The sequence below is a fragment of the Hemitrygon akajei genome, chromosome 1 (assembly GCF_048418815.1).
Source record: "Hemitrygon akajei chromosome 1, sHemAka1.3, whole genome shotgun sequence".
Lineage (NCBI taxonomy): Eukaryota > Metazoa > Chordata > Chondrichthyes > Myliobatiformes > Dasyatidae > Hemitrygon > Hemitrygon akajei.
Window position 1 is genome coordinate 125941771 of NC_133124.1, and position 19852 is coordinate 125961622.

At 45.0% G+C, this 19852-nt stretch overlaps 1 protein-coding gene across 4 annotated transcripts in view; it reads left to right on the forward strand.

Annotated features, from left to right (window-relative positions):
* Positions 1-19852, forward strand: part of LOC140730756 (coiled-coil domain-containing protein 102A-like) — a 451176-nt gene that overhangs the window by 306746 nt on the left and 124578 nt on the right. The gene's annotated exons all lie outside the window — the stretch shown is intronic.

Consider the following 19852-nt stretch of genomic DNA (forward strand, 5'->3'; position numbering starts at 1 on the left):
TTCCAACTCTGTTGAACTTCTTGAAGACTGTACCCTGGCATTTTTAACTTCAGACTCTTTCACCAAACCATTTTCAACTCTCTACTTATGCCCAAGGCAACACAACTCTTGGAACTAACACAAGAACTCATTTCAATGCTCAACTAACTCCACAACCTATAGCCTCACTTTCAAGGACAACATAGTTCTAAAACATCTTTATCTATCCATCTATCTATCTATTTGTCTGTCTGTCTGTCTCTCTCTCTCTCTCTCTCTCTCTCTCTCTCTCTCTCTCTCTCTCTATCTATCTATCTATCTACCTGTCTGTCTATTTGTCTGTCTGTCGATCTCTCTGTCTGTCTATCTATCTATGTCTTAACTATCTGTCTATCTATCTATCTTGTCTGTATATTTGTCCATCTGTCTATCTATCTATCTAGCTGTCTAACTATCTGCTTATCTATCTATCTATTCTATCTATGTATTTATTTGCTTATTTGCCCATTTAATATTTATTTGTTGTATGGTTTAACCATTTTTACACATAGGATGGTTCTCAGTCTTTATTAAGTGTAGTTTTTCATGAATTCTGGTCTATTTCTCTATTTTCCTGTAAATGCCTGCAAAAAATGAATCTAAGGGTAGTATATGGTGACATATATGAACTTTGATCATAACTTTTCTTTGACTTTGACTTTGAAGAATACAAGAATGGAATAAAATGGGAGGAGGAATAAGCCTCCTCAAGCTGCCCTATGATTCACTATCATCCAGGCCTCAATTCCTCTGCTATTCCTGTCATACATCCTTTTTAAATTCAGTGATCCAGGCCCCACAGCCTTATGGGATGGAGAATGCCCCCCCCACCACTGAGAGAAGAAATTCTCATGCACCTAAGTTTTAAATGGCCACTCTCCTATCTTGTAACTATGTCCCCTCTACCACTAGTGGAAACTTATTGACATCTCTGTCGGTTCCCATAGGATTTTATATGTTTAAATATGATCAACTATTTTTCTTCTAAACTCCAAAGAACACAAATCTAGCCATTTAACTATTCATTTAAGGACAACTCTCTCATTCCATAAATTAACTTAATAGGTCTCTCTGGACCGAGGTTAGTATATCCTGATTAAGTAAAGGAACCAGGACAATTCTCTAGTTTTGGCCTTAACAACACCCTCAACAATTCTAACACTGCTTCTATCTTTCCAAAGATTACCTTCATTTACCTTCATACCTAGTTGTCACATTTGTATATTATTGTGCTCCATTTTATGTTTCATACTAAACAACTGCATGAACACTAGACTAAATGAAAGAGTACACAGAAACCTCATCAAGATGTTGCTGGGACTTGAGGACTTGACACTTAGGGAAAGGTTGTTTAAGTTCAGTCTATATTTCCTGGAGTGTAGGAGAATGAGAGGAGATTTGATAGAGGTACCGGTGTACAAAATTGTGAGAGTATAAATAGGGTAAAATCTACAAGCTTGACATTAGGAGAAACAAGGACCAGCGGTCATGGGGTAAGGGTCTAAGGTGAAATATTTAAGGGGAACATGAGGGAGATCTTCTTCACTTAGAGGGTAAAGTGTGAAGTGAGCTAGCTGCCTGCGTCGGTGATGGAAGCGGGTTGGATTTCAACATTAAAGACAAGTTTAGATAAGTGCATGGATGGGAGGGGGATGGAAAACAGTGATCCAAGTGTGGGTCAATAGGACAAGGCAGAATCATAATTTAGCATGGACTAGATGGGCCAAAGGGCTTGTTTCTGTGCTGTATTGCTCTGTGACTCTGTGACCTAGACCCATCTGCCATAAACTCACTTTTGACGTGTCTCTCCATTTAGATAAGGCTTTCTTTTGATTTCTCTTATGACTTCACATTTTCCTACATCAACCTTGTTCACTATGGCTTCACCTACACATTAATCCATTCTCTTCCTGAATGCAGATATCCTCATCCATTCACACCCTCCCATCTACTTTTGTGTCATCAGCAAAGGTGTAAATTTCTGCATGGTTACCTGAAGCACTTGGCTTTTACCTCCCATTACTGCTCTACACCGCTGTACATTCTCAGGTACCTCCCATTACTGCTCTACACCACTGTACATTCTCAGGTACCTCCCATTACTGCTCTACACCGCTGTACATTCTCAGGTACCTCCCATTACTGCTCTACACCGCTGTACATTCTCAGGTACCTCCCATTACTGCTCTACACCGCTGTACATTCTCAGGTACCTCCCATTACTGCTCTACACCACTGTACATTCTCAGGTACCTCCCATTACTGCTCTACACTGCTGTACATTCTCAGGTACCTCCCATTACTGCTCTACACCACTGTACATTCTCAGGTACCTCCCATTACTGCTCTACACTGCTGTACATTCTCAGGTACCTCCCATTACTGCTCTACACCACTGTACATTCTCAGGTACCTCCCATTACTGCTCTACACCACTGTACATTCTCAGGTACCTCCCATTACTGCTCTACACCACTGTACATTCTCAGGTACCTCCCATTACTGCTCTACACCACTGTACATTCTCAGGTACCTCCCATTACTGCTCTACACCACTGTACATTCTCAGGTACCTCCCATTACTGCTCTACACCACTGTACATTCTCAGGTACCCCCCATTACTGCTCTACACCACTGTACATTCTCAGGTACCTCCCATTACTGCTCTACACCACTGTACATTCTCAGGTACCCCCCATTACTGCTCTACACCACTGTACATTCTCAGGTACCTCCCATTACTGCTCTACACCACTGTACATTCTCAGGTACCTCCCATTACTGCTCTACACCACTGTACATTCTCAGGTACCTCCCATTACTGCTCTACACCACTGTACATTCTCAGGTACCCCCCATTACTGCTCTACACCACTGTACATTCTCAGGTACCCCCCATTACTGCTCTACACCACTGTACATTCTCAGGTACCTCCCATTACTGCTCTACACCACTGTACATTCTCAGGTACCTCCCATTACTGCTCTACACCACTGTACATTCTCAGGTACCTCCCATTACTGCTCTACACCACTGTACATTCTCAGGTACCTCCCATTACTGCTCTACACCACTGTACATTCTCAGGTACCCCCCATTACTGCTCTACACCACTGTACATTCTCAGGTACCCCCCATTACTGCTCTACACCACTGTACATTCTCAGGTACCCCCCATTACTGCTCTACACCACTGTACATTCTCAGGTACCTCCCATTACTGCTCTACACCACTGTACATTCTCAGGTACCCCCCATTACTGCTCTACACCACTGTACATTCTCAGGTACCCCCCATTACTGCTCTACACCACTGTACATTCTCAGGTACCCCCCATTACTGCTCTACACCACTGTACATTCTCAGGTACCTCCCATTACTGCTCTACACCACTGTACATTCTCAGGTACCTCCCATTACTGCTCTACACTGCTGTACATTCTCAGGTACCTCCCATTACTGCTCTACACCACTGTACATTCTCAGGTACCTCCCATTACTGCTCTACACCACTGTACATTCTCAGGTACCTCCCATTACTGCTCTACACTACTGTACATTCTCAGGTACCTCCCATTACTGCTCTACACCACTGTACATTCTCAGGTACCTCCCATTACTGCTCTACACTACTGTACATTCTCAGGTACCTCCCATTACTGCTCTACACCGCTGTACATTCTCAGGTACCTCCCATTACTGCTCTACACTACTGTACATTCTCAGGTACCTCCCATTACTGCTCTACACCGCTGTACATTCTCAGGTACCTCCCATTACTGCTCTACACTACTGTACATTCTCAGGTACCTCCCATTACTGCTCTACACTACTGTACATTCTCAGGTACCTCCCATTACTGCTCTACACCACTGTACATTCTCAGGTACCTCCCATTACTGCTCTACACTACTGTACATTCTCAGGTACCTCCCATTACTGCTCTACACCGCTGTACATTCTCAGGTACCTCCCATTACTGCTCTACACCGCTGTACATTCTCAGGTACCTCCCATTACTGCTCTACACTGCTGTACATTCTCAGGTACCTCCCATTACTGCTCTACACCACTGTACATTCTCAGGTACCTCCCATTACTGCTCTACACCACTGTACATTCTCAGGTACCTCCCATTACTGCTCTACACTACTGTACATTCTCAGGTACCTCCCATTACTGCTCTACACCACTGTACATTCTCAGGTACCTCCCATTACTGCTCTACACTACTGTACATTCTCAGGTACCTCCCATTACTGCTCTACACTACTGTACATTCTCAGGTACCTCCCATTACTGCTCTACACCACTGTACATTCTCAGGTACCTCCCATTACTGCTCTACACTACTGTACATTCTCAGGTACCTCCCATTACTGCTCTACACTACTGTACATTCTCAGGTACCTCCCATTACTGCTCTACACCACTGTACATTCTCAGGTACCTCCCATTACTGCTCTACACCACTGTACATTCTCAGGTACCTCCCATTACTGCTCTACACCACTGTACATTCTCAGGTACCTCCCATTACTGCTCTACACCACTGTACATTCTCAGGTACCTCCCATTACTGCTCTACACCACTGTACATTCTCAGGTACCTCCCATTACTGCTCTTCACCACTGTACATTCTCAGGTACCTCCCATTACTGCTCTACACCACTGTACATTCTCAGGTACCTCCCATTACTGCTCTACACTACTGTACATTCTCAGGTACCTCCCATTACTGCTCTACACCACTGTACATTCTCAGGTACCTCCCATTACTGCTCTTCACCACTGTACATTCTCAGGTACCTCCCATTACTGCTCTACACCGCTGTACATTCTCAGGTACCTCCCATTACTGCTCTACACCACTGTACATTCTCAGGTACCTCCCATTACTGCTCTACACCACTGTACATTCTCAGGTACCTCCCATTACTGCTCTACACCGCTGTACATTCTCAGGTACCTCCCATTACTGCTCTACACCGCTGTACATTCTCAGGTACCTCCCATTACTGCTCTACACCGCTGTACATTCTCAGGTACCTCCCATTACTGCTCTACACCACTGTACATTCTCAGGTACCTCCCATTACTGCTCTACACCACTGTACATTCTCAGGTACCTCCCATTACTGCTCTACACTACTGTACATTCTCAGGTACCCCCCATTACTGCTCTTCACCACTGTACATTCTCAGGTACCTCCCATTACTGCTCTACACTACTGTACATTCTCAGGTACCTCCCATTACTGCTCTACACCACTGTACATTCTCAGGTACCTCCCATTACTGCTCTACACCACTGTACATTCTCAGGTACCTCCCATTACTGCTCTACACCACTGTACATTCTCAGGTACCTCCCATTACTGCTCTACACTACTGTACATTCTCAGATACCTCCCATTACTGCTCTACACTGCTGTACATTCTCAGGTACCCCCCATTACTGCTCTACACCACTGTACATTCTCAGGTACCCCCCATTACTGCTCTACACTACTGTACATTCTCAGGTACCTCCCATTACTGCTCTACACCACTGTACATTCTCAGGTACCTCCCATTACTGCTCTACACCACTGTACATTCTCAGGTACCTCCCATTACTGCTCTACACCACTGTACATTCTCAGGTACCTCCCATTACTGCTCTACACTACTGTACATTCTCAGATACCTCCCATTACTGCTCTACACCACTGTACATTCTCAGGTACCTCCCATTACTGCTCTACACCACTGTACATTCTCAGGTACCTCCCATTACTGCTCTACACCGCTGTACATTCTCAGGTACCCCCCATTACTGCTCTTCACCACTGTACATTCTCAGGTACCTCCCATTACTGCTCTACACCACTGTACATTCTCAGGTACCTCCCATTACTGCTCTACACCACTGTACATTCTCAGGTACCTCCCATTACTGCTCTACACCACTGTACATTCTCAGGTACCTCCCATTACTGCTCTACACCACTGTACATTCTCAGGTACCTCCCATTACTGCTCTACACCACTGTACATTCTCAGGTACCTCCCATTACTGCTCTACACCACTGTACATTCTCAGGTACCTCCCATTACTGCTCTACACTACTGTAAATTCTCAGGTACCTCCCATTACTGCTCTACACCACTGTACATTCTCAGGTACCTCCCATTACTGCTCTACACCACTGTACATTCTCAGGTACCTCCCATTACTGCTCTACACCACTGTACATTCTCAGGTACCTCCCATTACTGCTCTACACCACTGTACATTCTCAGGTACCTCCCATTACTGCTCTACACCACTGTACATTCTCAGGTACCTCCCATTACTGCTCTACACTACTGTACATTCTCAGGTACCCCCCATTACTGCTCTACACCACTGTACATTCTCAGGTACCTCCCATTACTGCTCTACACCACTGTACATTCTCAGGTACCCCCCATTACTGCTCTACACCACTGTACATTCTCAGGTACCTCCCATTACTGCTCTACACTACTGTACATTCTCAGGTACCTCCCATTACTGCTCTACACCACTGTACATTCTCAGGTACCTCCCATTACTGCTCTACACCACTGTACATTCTCAGGTACCTCCCATTACTGCTCTACACTGCTGTACATTCTCAGGTACCTCCCATTACTGCTCTACACCACTGTACATTCTCAGGTACCTCCCATTACTGCTCTACACCACTGTACATTCTCAGGTACCTCCCATTACTGCTCTACACCACTGTACATTCTCAGGTACCTCCCATTACTGCTCTACACCACTGTACATTCTCAGGTACCTCCCATTACTGCTCTACACCGCTGTACATTCTCAGGTACCTCCCATTACTGCTCTACACCACTGTACATTCTCAGGTACCCCCCATTACTGCTCTACACCACTGTACATTCTCAGGTACCCCCCATTACTGCTCTACACCACTGTACATTCTCAGGTACCTCCCATTACTGCTCTACACCACTGTACATTCTCAGGTACCTCCCATTACTGCTCTACACTACTGTACATTCTCAGGTACCTCCCATTACTGCTCTACACTACTGTACATTCTCAGGTACCTCCCATTACTGCTCTACACCACTGTACATTCTCAGGTACCCCCCATTACTGCTCTACACCACTGTACATTCTCAGGTACCCCCCATTACTGCTCTACACCACTGTACATTCTCAGGTACCTCCCATTACTGCTCTACACCACTGTACATTCTCAGGTACCTCCCATTACTGCTCTACACCACTGTACATTCTCAGGTACCTCCCATTACTGCTCTACACCACTGTACATTCTCAGGTACCTCCCATTACTGCTCTACACCACTGTACATTCTCAGGTACCTCCCATTACTGCTCTACACCACTGTACATTCTCAGGTACCCCCCATTACTGCTCTACACCACTGTACATTCTCAGGTACCCCCCATTACTGCTCTACACCACTGTACATTCTCAGGTACCTCCCATTACTGCTCTACACCACTGTACATTCTCAGGTTGGCTAAGCTTCTTGTTCATCTTAGATGTTCTACATCTAAATACTGAGAAGACAGAAATCACTATTCTTTCCTCCACTGCTAGACCAGGACCTACACATAATTTTCAGCTCCTTCACAAGTTATTGGCTCAGACTGATCAATATTATTTGGTTCCATGCTGTACACTCTGGGCCATTTTATTAGGTGCCTCTTGTACATAATAAAGTGGCCACTGAGTGTATGTTCATGATCTTGAGCTGTTATAGCTCATCTACTTCAGGTTTTGACCTAATGTGTGTTCAGAGATGCTCTTCTGCACATCACTGTTGTAACACAAGGTTATTTCCTTACTGTTGAGCATGACCTGAGTTGTGGGTCCCCTGCCACTCAGGTCATGCTCTCTTCTAGCTGCTGCCATCAGGAGGAAGGTACTGGAGCCTCAGGACTCACACCGCCAGGGTCAGGGACAGTTACTACCCCTCAACCATCAGGCATTGAACCAGAGGGGATAACTTCACTCAACTTCACTTGCCCTATCATTAAAATGTGCTAACAACCTACTGACTCATTTTCCAGGACTCTTCATCTCAGGGTCTTGATATTTGTTGCTTATTTATTTATTTATTTATTTATTTATTATTATAATTTCTTTCCTAGTGTATTTGCACAGTTTATTGTCTTTTGAACACTGATTGAATGCCCAAGTCGGTGTGGTCTTTCATTGATTCTATTATGGCTGTTATTCTGTTGTGGATTTTTTGAGTATGCTCACAAGAAAATGAATCTTAGGGTTGTATATGGTGATATCTATGTATTTTAATAATAATTTTACTTTGAACTTTGAACTTTAAACTCTGAAGCAGTCTAGCCATTCTCATCCGACCTTTCACCGACGGAACTGCTGCTCACTGGATGTTATTTTTTTTGTTCTCACACCATTCTCTGTAAAGTCTAGAGACTTGCTGATCTCCTGGGATTTTCATGCAGTTTCTGAGATAATCAAACCTCCCCATCAGGCATCAACAATCATTCCATGGTCAAAGTCACTCAGGTCACATTTCTTCCCCATTCTAATGTTTGGTCTGAACAATAATTAAACCTCTTGACTTTGCTTGCATGCTTTTATGCATTAAGTTGCTGCTACATGATTGGCTGATTAGATGTTTGCATTAACAAGCAGGTGTACCTAATAAAATGGCCACTGAGTGTATTTCCATCCATTATGTTAGTACCATAGTATCATCGATATGTTCCTCAAGATCATTTGCATCTTTATTTTCCTGTAAATGCCTGCAAGAAAATGAATATCAGGGAAATATATGGTAACATATATAAACGTTTGTACATACTTTGATGATAAATTTACTTTGACTCGATATAAGCTCATCTGATCTGTTCATATCCCATGCTCTACCTTGGTGCCTGAATGTGGAGATCTATTTCTCCATTTTCCATCACACTCGTTCCCACTGACTCTCTTCCCAAATGTTCAAATTATATGCTGTTGACTTTGTCTTTTAAATGTCTGCCTTCTCCAGCACTACTTTTAAACTCCTTGCTACGTTACACTAATTTATTCCCTCTTTCACTTAACAAATGACAACAGTCCTTTTAGTCACTAGGGTTTCATTCTCCGGAGCATGCTTGTCTTTCAAAACTCACCGGCTTGCTCAAGCTTTGGCTCACTGTTGGGAACAGACATCCACAAGACTCTGAGGATTCCCGGATGGTATGTTCACTCCCACATGCCAGGGTCAGGGACACCTTGGAATGAGTCCATAACATTCTTAAATTGGAGGGTGACTAGCCAGATGTTGTCATCCACTTTGGCACCATTGACATAGGCAGGAAGGGTGACAAGAACAGAACCTCCAGGGTAATAAGGAAGGAGGGCTTCAGATTTTTGTATCATTGGGCTTCCTTGCAGAGAAGGTGGAACTGATACAGATGGGATTGTTTACACCAGATCTTGAGGGGGAGTTTACTGGTGTTGCACTTGGAAGGGTATAAACAATACATGCAGGGAGATGGATGTCACCTTTTTGAGGCATCACCTTTGGAAGGTGTCCTGGATGCCGGGGAGGCTAGTGCCCATGATGAAGCTGGCTGAGTTTACAATTTTTGCAGCTTTTTCCAGTCCTGTGCGATGGGCACTCTGTACCAGATGGTGATTCAACCAGTTAGATTTTTGTCCACGGTACATCTGTAGAAATGTAATAGTGTCTTTGTTGACATACTAAGTCTCCTCAAATTCCTAATGAAGTATAGCTGCTGTCATGCCTTCTTTGTAATTGCATCAATATGTTGAGTCCAGCATAAATCTTCAGTGATGTCGACACCCAGGAACTTGAAGCTGCTCATCTTTTCCACCTCTGATCCCTTGATAAGGCCTGGTGTGTGTTCCATTGAATTCTTCTTCCTGAAATCCACAATCACTTCCATGGTCTTATTGATGTGCAAGCTTGTTGCTGCAACACCACTCAACCTGCAAATCTGTCTTGCTCCTGTACACCTCTTCATCACTATCTGCAAACAATGGCTGCTCCGTCAACAAATTTGTTGGTGCTTTTTGAGCTGTGCCTAGCCACACAATCGTGGGTGTAGAGAGAGTAGAGCAGTGGGCTAAGCACGGAACGTTGAGGTGCGCCAGTGTTGATTATCAATGAGGACGAGACTTTGTTTCTGATTCTTTTAGGCTATGGTCTCCCGATGAGGAAGTCAAGGATCCAGTTGCAGAGGGAGGTACAGAGGCCCAGGGTTTGGAGCTTGTTGATTAGAACTGGGGGTATGATGGTGTTGAACGCTGAGCTGTAATCGATAAACAGCAGCCTGACATACGTATTATTATTGTGCAGGTGATCCAAGGCCAAGTGGAGAACCTGTGACAATGCACATTGCTTCCGCTGGAGATCTGTTGTGGTGATAGGCAAACTGCAGTGGGTCCAGGTCCTTGGTTAGGCAGGAGTTCATATTGGGCTGAAAATGGCAGATGGAATTTAATGCAGACAAGTGTGAGAACAAACCAAGGTAGAACTTGCACAGTGTAGAACTGAGAGATCTGGAAATACAGATTCATAAGCCCGTGAAAGAGGCAATGCAGGTTGATAGGGTGGTAAAGAGAAGTTTTTGGCACATTGTCCTTCACAAATCAAAGTATTGAGTACAGAGTTGGGGAATTATATTGAAATTGTCTAACAAGTTAGTGAGGCCTAATTGAGAGTATTGTGTGTTGTTTTGGTCACTTACCTATAGGAGAGCTATTATAGGATTGAAAGCGAGCAGCGAAGATTTACAAGGATGTTGCTATTGAATGGTTGGAATTTGTCATTATCCTGTTACGTGTTCGGTTTAAGCTATTGCTCAATGCTATCAGCAAAAAAAAAATGGTTTCATTTTTCTGCATTTGCTGAGTAGAAGATTGTTTCTGTGCACAAAAGCCAGCAGTTGGAATTTAGCTGGACTTAGACAGTTTGGATCAATTGTGAAACATGTTAGGTTCCAGCATAGAGAGTTTTATTTTTAATGTAATAAATGACAGATGTACTTGGCTCCCTTTATAAACGAGCCAAGTTTGTTCCAGACATATTCAGGCCACCAGTTTAAATGCTTCTGGTGCATGGCTCGTTCCCTGCATTTTGCATTTTTAAACATTCAGACACCTGTTTCCATTTAGCTTGGATTTTAATTGTTGCCAGTAGGTGAATAACTAATATGAGACGGACACAAATAGCACTGTCACATCACTTAACTCTCGTTTCTGTGTTAATCTTCAAGAACAGGGCTTGTGCTGTGCTATAAAAACACATAAATTGATCTTAAGGTGGGAATTTCAGCAAAATGAGAGGGAGAATTGGTTGTTTCTTGGATTTAGAATCATAGAGTCAATCTGCATGGGAACAGGCCCTTTGGCCCACATTCTTTGTGCTAATCCTAATGTACTGGTTTAAGATTTAAATTTAGACATGCAGCACAGTAACAGACCCTGCCAGCCCAGTGAGCTAGTACTGCCCAATTACTCCCATGGCGCCAATCTGGTTATTTATTTATTGAGCTACAGCGCAGTGTAGACCGTTCTGGCACTTCGAGCCGTGCCGACCAGCAATTCCCCCAGCTTCATCCTAGCCTAATCACAAGACAGTTTTACAATGACCAATTAACCTACCAACCACTATGTCTTTGGACTGTGGGGTAATCGGGAGAAAACACACACAGTCACGGGGAGAATGTGCAAGCTCCTTACAGAGCACAATGGGAACTGAACCTTGGTTGCTGGCACTGTAATTGCATTATGCTGATCATTACACCATCCAAGAGAAGGCATCGAACATTTTGGGGTGAAGTTGAGTTGGATGAGACAAGAATTGGACCCTGATTTTGCAGCTGGCTGCTGTAAAACATTGTGTTAACTGCTTCGCTCCCGTGAAGCCTCTGCCTGTATTAGCTTTGCCTCTATAATTTTTTATTCTTATAATTGTTGAATGTTGTTGATTTTTTGTTTCATGTCATGCCCTGTCCAACACACCATAGCAAATTCTAATACATGCAGATGTATATGATGATAAAGTTGATACTCGATCCAATCTCCACGCTGTAGTGAAGATAAGTCCTCTGGAGAGTGAACCCGTGGAAGTATCTGGCCCCAGTGGTGTTCCTGGCCGTGACTTCACATCCTGTGCAGATCAGCTGGCAAGGGTATTTACAGACATTTTTAACCTTTACCTGCTTCAATCAGAGGTTCCCATCTGCTTTCACAAAGCCACTATCAAACCAGTACCAAAGGAAAAGAAAGTAATGTGCCTTTTTGACCACCACCCAGTGGCCCTGACATTTACCATTATGGTGTGCTTCAGGGGCTGGTCATTACGCATTGAACTCCAGCCTTCCAGGCAACCTCAACCCACTGCACCTCTCTTATAATTGAGACGGGTCCGTGGAAACATCATCTTCTTGGCCCCACACGCATCTCTGGAACAACTCAACAGTAAAAACACTTATGTTATAAATTGTTTACTGATAGAAGTTTAGCCTTCAATGCTATAATTCCAAGCAAACTCAACTCCAATTGCACTGGCCTTCACAACAGACCATCACCTCTGCCATTACTATCCTCAAAACTGGCACCCACAAGATTCAGTCCTCAGTTTCCTACTCTACTCCCTATACACTCACCTCTGCGTGGTCAGATTCCACTCTACAAGTCCACCTACGAGTGTAAGAACAATCGGATATGGCCCAAGTGCGGAGAGAGAGACACTGAAGTGGGTGGACAGTTCGCTGACTTTAATGAGAACTGTTGCAGATCTTAAAGGAACAGAAAAAGCATTAGATGCTACGTCAACGGGGCCTTTAACTAAACTCTCAAACTGAAAGTTAAATGCCAACACCACAGCTGGAAGCAATACCCAAGTACTAGATGACTACTGCTCCTTTACAGTGTCAGTCGAAGTGGTAGTCCTCTTTCCCAGAAAAGGACTGCCATAATGAAACAGTAATTAGCTGGAATATACGCGCTCATGAGTGTGATTGCCGAACTTGTTGCACAGCCTGCCCGCGCAGTCGCATAGACCCTGCAGCAGAGTGCATGTTTGTGACAACAAGTTTGCAGGTAATACCATCATAGTGGGCTATATCTCAAATGACAATGAGTCAAAGTATAGGAAGGAGATAGTGAGTGTAGTGAGATGGTAACATGAGAACAACCTTTCCCTCAATGTCAACAAAACCAAAGAGCTGGTCATTGATTTCAGGAAAGGTGGGGTGCACATGCCCCTGTTTACATCAACAGTTTTGAGGTTGGGAGAGTTGAGAGACTCAATTGCCCAGAAATCCTGGTCCAACCACGTAGACACCACAGTGAAGATAGCTCACCAGCATCCCTACTTCCTCATGTATCCGTTGGCCATCACTTTTTTATTAATGCACCATAGAAGGTAACTTATGAAAATAACACATTGATGAAGGTAGAGTAATGGGTGAAGTGTATATGGATTTCAGTAAGGCATTTGATTAGGTTCCCCATGCCAGGCTCACTAAGAAAGTAAGGGTCCAAAGAAACCTTGCTTTGTGGGTCCAGAATTGGCTTGCCCACAGAAGGCAAAGGATGTTTGCAGATGAATCGTATTCTGCATTGAGGTTGGTAACCAATGGTGCTCCGCAGGGATCTGTTCTGGGATCCCTCCTCTTTGTGATTTTTATAAATGACCTGGATAAGGAAGTGGAGGGATGGGTTAGTAAGTTTGCTGATGACACAAAGGTTGGGGGTGTTGTGGATAGTCTGGAGAGTTGTTAGAAGTTACAGCAGGACATCGATAGGATGCAGAACTGGGCTGAGAAGTGGCAGATGGAGTTGAATTTGAAGACAGAATATAATATTAATGGTAAGATTTGACAGTGTGGAGGATCAGAGAGATCTTGGGGTCTGTGTCCATAGGACACTCAAAGCTGCTGCACAGGTTGACTGTGCTGTTTAGAACACATATGGTATGTTGGCATTCATCAACCATGAGATTGATCCATGAGGTAATGTTACAGATGTATAGGACCATGGTCAGACCCCACTTGGAGTACTGTGTTTGGTTCTTGTCACCTCACTACAGGAAGGATGTGGATATTATGGAGGAGTGCAGAGGAGATTTACAAGGATGTTGCCTGGATTGGATAGTGTGCCTTATGAGAACAGGTAGAGTAAACAGCCTTTTCTCCTTGGAGCGACGGAGGATGAGAGGTGACCTGATAGGGGTATATAAGATGATGAAAGGCATTGATTGTGTGGATAGCCAGAGGCTTTTTCCCAGGACTGAAATGGCTAACATTAGGGGGCATAGTTTTAAGGGCTGAAATGGCTAACATGAGGGGGCATAGTTTTAAGGGCTGAAATGGCTAACGTGAGGGGGCATAGTTTTAAGGGCTGAAATGGCTAACGTGAGGGGGCATAGTTTTAAGGGCTGAAATGGCTAACGTGAGGGGGCATAGTTTTAAGGGCTGAAATGGCTAACATGAGGGGGCATAGTTTTAAGGGCTGAAATGGCTAACATAAGGGGGCATAGTTTTAAGGGCTGAAATGGCTAATGTGAGGGGGCATAGTTTTAAGGGCTGAAATGGCTAACATGAGGGGGCATAGTTTTAAGGGCTGAAATGGCTAATGTGAGGGGGCATAGTTTTAAGGGCTGAAATGGCTAACATGAGGGGGCATAGTTTTAAGGGCTGAAATGGCTAACATAAGGGGGCATAGTTTTAAGGGCTGAAATGGCTAATGTGAGGGGGCATAGTTTTAAGGGCTGAAATGGCTAACATGAGGGGGCATAGTTTTAAGGGCTGAAATGGCTAACATAAGGGGGCATAGTTTTAAGGGCTGAAATGGCTAATGTGAGGGGGCATAGTTTTAAGGGCTGAAATGGCTAACATGAGGGGGCATAGTTTTAAGGGCTGAAATGGCTAATGTGAGGGGGCATAGTTTTAAGGGCTGAAATGGCTAACATGAGGGGGCATAGTTTTAAGGGCTGAAATGGCTAACATAAGGGGGCATAGTTTTAAGGGCTGAAATGGCTAATGTGAGGGGGCATAGTTTTAAGGGCTGAAATGGCTAACATGAGGGGGCATAGTTTTAAGGGCTGAAATGGCTAACATAAGGGGGCATAGTTTTAAGGGCTGAAATGGCTAATGTGAGGGGGCATAGTTTTAAGGGCTGAAATGGCTAACATAAGGGGGCATAGTTTTAAGGGCTGAAATGGCTAATGTGAGGGGGCATAGTTTTAAGGGCTGAAATGGCTAACATAAGGGGGCATAGTTTTAAGGGCTGAAATGGCTAATGTGAGGGGGCATAGTTTTAAGGGCTGAAATGGCTAACATGAGGGGGCATAGTTTTAAGGGCTGAAATGGCTAACATAAGGGGGCATAGTTTTAAGGGCTGAAATGGCTAATGTGAGGGGGCATAGTTTTAAGGGCTGAAATGGCTAACATGAGGGGGCATAGTTTTAAGGGCTGAAATGGCTAATGTGAGGGGGCATAGTTTTAAGGGCTGAAATGGCTAACATGAGGGGGCATAGTTTTAAGGGCTGAAATGGCTAACATGAGGGGGCATAGTTTTAAGGGCTGAAATGGCTAACATAAGGGGGCATAGTTTTAAGGGCTGAAATGGCTAATGTGAGGGGGCATAGTTTTAAGGGCTGAAATGGCTAACATGAGGGGGCATAGTTTTAAGGGCTGAAATGGCTAATGTGAGGGGGCATAGTTTTAAGGGCTGAAATGGCTAACATGAGGGGGCATAGTTTTAAGGGCTGAAATGGCTAATGTGAGGGGGCATAGTTTTAAGGGGCTGTCAGAGAGATGGAGAGTGGTGGGTGCGTGGAATGCACTGTCAGTGACAGTGGTGGAGGCAGATAAAAAAGGGTCTTTCAAGATACTTGGATAGGTACATGGAGCTTAGAAAAATAGAGGGCTATGTGGCAAAGAAATTCTAGGCAGTTTCTAGAGTAGGTTACATGGTCAGATAACTTTGTGGGCCGAAGAGCCTGTAATGTGCTGTAGATTTCTATGTTCTATCTGGAATATAACGACTTGGTATGGCAACTGTTCTTGCAAGTGACCGCAGGAAACTGCAGTGTCGTGGACACTGCTCTGCACATCAAGGAAACCAGTCTCACCTCCATGGACTTTGTCTATACTGCTCATTGTCTCGCTAGAGCAGCCAGCGGAATCAAAGACCCCACCCTCCCCAGGCACTCTCCCCAGGCACTCTCCCCAGGCACTCCCCCAGGCACTCCCCAGGCACTCTCCCCAGGCACTCTCCCCAAGCACTCTCCCAGGCACCCTCCCCAGGCACTCTCCCCAAGCACTCCCCCAAGCACTCTCCCCAAGCACTCTTCCCAGGCACTCTCCCCCAGGCACTCCCCAGGCACTCTCCCCAGGCACCCTCCCTAGGCACTCTCCCCCAGGCACTCTCCCCCAGGCACTCTCCCCAAGCACTCTCTCCAGGCACTCTCCCCAGGCACTCTCCCCAAGCACTCTCCCCCAGGCACTCTCCCCAGGCACTCCCCAGGCACCCTCCCCAGGCACTCTCCCCAAGCACTCTCCCCAGGCACTCTCCTCAAGCACTCCCCCAGGCACCCTCCCCAGGCACCCTTAATAGGTACACTTGTTCACCTGCTCATTAACACAAATATCTAATCAGCCAATCACGTGGCAGCAACTCAGTGCATAAAAGCATGCAGACATGGTCAAGAGGTTCAGTTGTTGTTCAGACCAAACATCAGAATGGGGAAGAAATGTGATCTAGGTAACTTTGACCAAGGAATAATTGTTGAAGCCAGATGGGGTGGTTTGAGTATCTCAGAAACTGGGATTTTCACACTCAGCAGTCTCTAGTGTTTACAGAGAATGATATGAAAAACACAAAACATCCGGTGAGTGTCAGTTCTGTGGATGAGGATGCCTTTTTAATGAGAGCAGTCAGAGGAGAATGGCCAGACTGGTTCAAGCTGACAGGAAGGCAACAGTAACTGCGCTACCTGTCCTTCGGAGAAGAGGTCTTCTGGCCCAGCATGAAGCAGTGGTCAAAATGGAGCTTTCTGCAGATACTTCAGGAGAAGAACTTGATGGGCACAGTGGGGTGGTTCCCTGAGCAAACTGTCTAGATCTTCATTGGTAGATCTCACCAACAGGTATCAAGACTTTGCCTGGCTGACAGAGATAGTGGCCCTCCTTGTCAGATCCTTCCTGCGTGTCCAGACCATCACTTCCACTGTGTATTGCTCATAGGATGACAGCAGTGGGAAGGAAATGTCCTCGTGGACTGTGGGCTTGCGAAGGAGGTTGGAGAAGGATGCAAGGGCCTGTGTGATGGTTCATTGTGAGGAGCTGCGTGACGGAGGGCTCTCTGATCTGCGAGCTGTTATCAGAGACGGACATCAAGTACTGCTGGAAGATCAACTTGGTAGAGGAAGCCCTTTGGTCAGCCTGAAACTTACTGTGGTGCTGGCACATCAAGATGTCCATGGAGCAATGTTGCCAACTGATGTGTTCCAGACTGAAAGAGTATGTGCTGAGGGACGCACTGAAGTTTGGTGCAGCAACTGCAAGGGCTCAGTGGGGTGATGGGAAGGATCACAAGCCTCCACCGGTCTCATACGTTTCTCCTGGAGTGTCTAAAGGTGTTGTTCCCCAGACCCTCTTTTATCCTTACTCACGGGGTCTCAGATGTCAATCAGGTTGGGATGATGCAATCCCTCAACCAGCCCACTCAGGTCACCCCCTGAGGGCTTCAATTAATAGTACGGTACTCAATACACAATTCCATCTCCAAGAGACAATGGCCGTTATCCGGGGCTTTGTATTGCTGAGGCCAGGACACATTCCAAACCCTGTGTATTCTGGATGTCTCTCTCTCATTTCCTGGGTCCCAGACCCGAATTAATAGCGATCTTGCGATTCTCAAAAAGGAGGGGGCTACTTTGTACCCTTCGGCCCCTCAGAGTTGTGGCACATTCGTAACACAACAATGCTAAGGTTTTAAAAAATGTAATAGAACTATATAACACATTGCCTATGAATGTAAGAATGATCAGGCATTGCACGGTTTATTTGTGTAAGTACATTTTATGATGAATAAAGTTTCTTTTGATTGAAAACATTGAGAGCTTCTTTGCGCAGAAAATGGGACGAAACCTCCTTTCTTACCTGATGTTTGTGAAATTTTGTCTGCCGTAACAGTGGCTGCGACGTGGCTGAGGAAAGCTACGTGTAGCTTTGGAGGGTGACTTCACAGGCTGAGCTCAGGCTCTACCACCTCTTCACGGGCAGGAACAATGAGCTGCCAGATCAGATCAAATGCACTAGTGGAGGGGCAGTTCCTCTGCTGTTCTCGCTACAATTCCAGGCAGATGCTGGAACAGCTGTCTTAAACACTCGTATCCACACCCATGAGGCAACAAGCTACCTTGACTGGTAAAATGCTTATGGGATTGAAAGGCTTATCATATAAGGAGCTTTGATGGCTCTGAGCCTGTAGAATTCTCAGTAGAATGAGGGAGGATCTCATTGAAATCTCTGAACCTTTGAAAGGCCCTGATGGAGTGGCTGAGTAAAAGAAAAGTAGTTTCCTATGGAGGGGGAGTCCAAGACCAGAGGACACTGTCTCATCATAGAGGAAAACCCATTTAAAATGGAGATAAGGAGGAATTTCTTCAGCCAGAGTGTGGTGAATCTGTGGAATTCATTGCCACGGGTGGCTGTGGGGGCCAAGTCTTTGGGTATATGTAAGGCAGAGGCTGGCAGATTCTTAATTAGTCAGGGCATGAAGAGATACAGGCGATGACAGGAGATTGGGGCTGAGAGGGAAATGGATCAGCCATGATGAAATGGCGGAGCAGACTTACTGGGCCAAATGGCCTAATTCTGTTGTATAACCTATGGTCTTATGGTCTCTGAAAAGTCTCTAATGCAGAGCTAGGACCTGAGTGAATCATCTTCCCTGACATGGGATGCAGGGCTTCTGTAGGTTTCAGATCAGATCAGATTGGACTTCTTGCATATTTTGGAAAATGAGTCAGGTGGTAAGCGAAGGAAGGGGAAGGAATGGGAAAGAAGAGATTGTAGGAGGAGAAGAAGTGGAAAATGAATCAGAATCAGGTTTATTATCACTTACCTATGTCATGAAATCTGTTGTTTTGTGGCAGTAGCAGAGTGCAATATAAAAAAGTAAGAAATTACAATAAGAAATATATTTTAAAAACTATGTAGTGCAAAATATGAGGAAGTGTTCATGGGTTCAACGTCCATTCAGAAATCTGATGGCGGAGGGGAAGAAGTTGTTCCTAAAATATTCCATGTGTGTCTTCAGGCTCCTGTACCTCCTCCCTAATGGTAGCAATTAGAAGAGGGCATGTCCTGGATGGTGGGGTACTTAATGAAGGATGCTGCCTCTTGAGGCATCACCTGTTGAAGAAGTCATAGATGGTAGGGAGGCTGATGATGGAGCTGGCGTTTTTGAATTCTATGCACTGGCATTTCCATACCAGACAGTCTTGCAACCAGTCAGATTGCTCTCCACGGTACATCTGTAGAAATTTGCAAGACCCTTCGGTGACTACTAAATCTCCTCAAACTCCTAATGAAATATAGCCACTGGTGTGTCTTCTTACAAATGTAGGGGAGGATTAAGACTGAGCAGTCAGCCTCATTGCTGGCAATAATCTCTATGTTAAACCTTGTGATCCTAGGCAGGACTGTTCCTCCGTGCTTAGAACATGTAGATTCATTTTGGCTAATTCCTACTGCCTCCACCAGGAGTATGCCATCTGCCCCATCGTACCTGCTTCAATAAGATC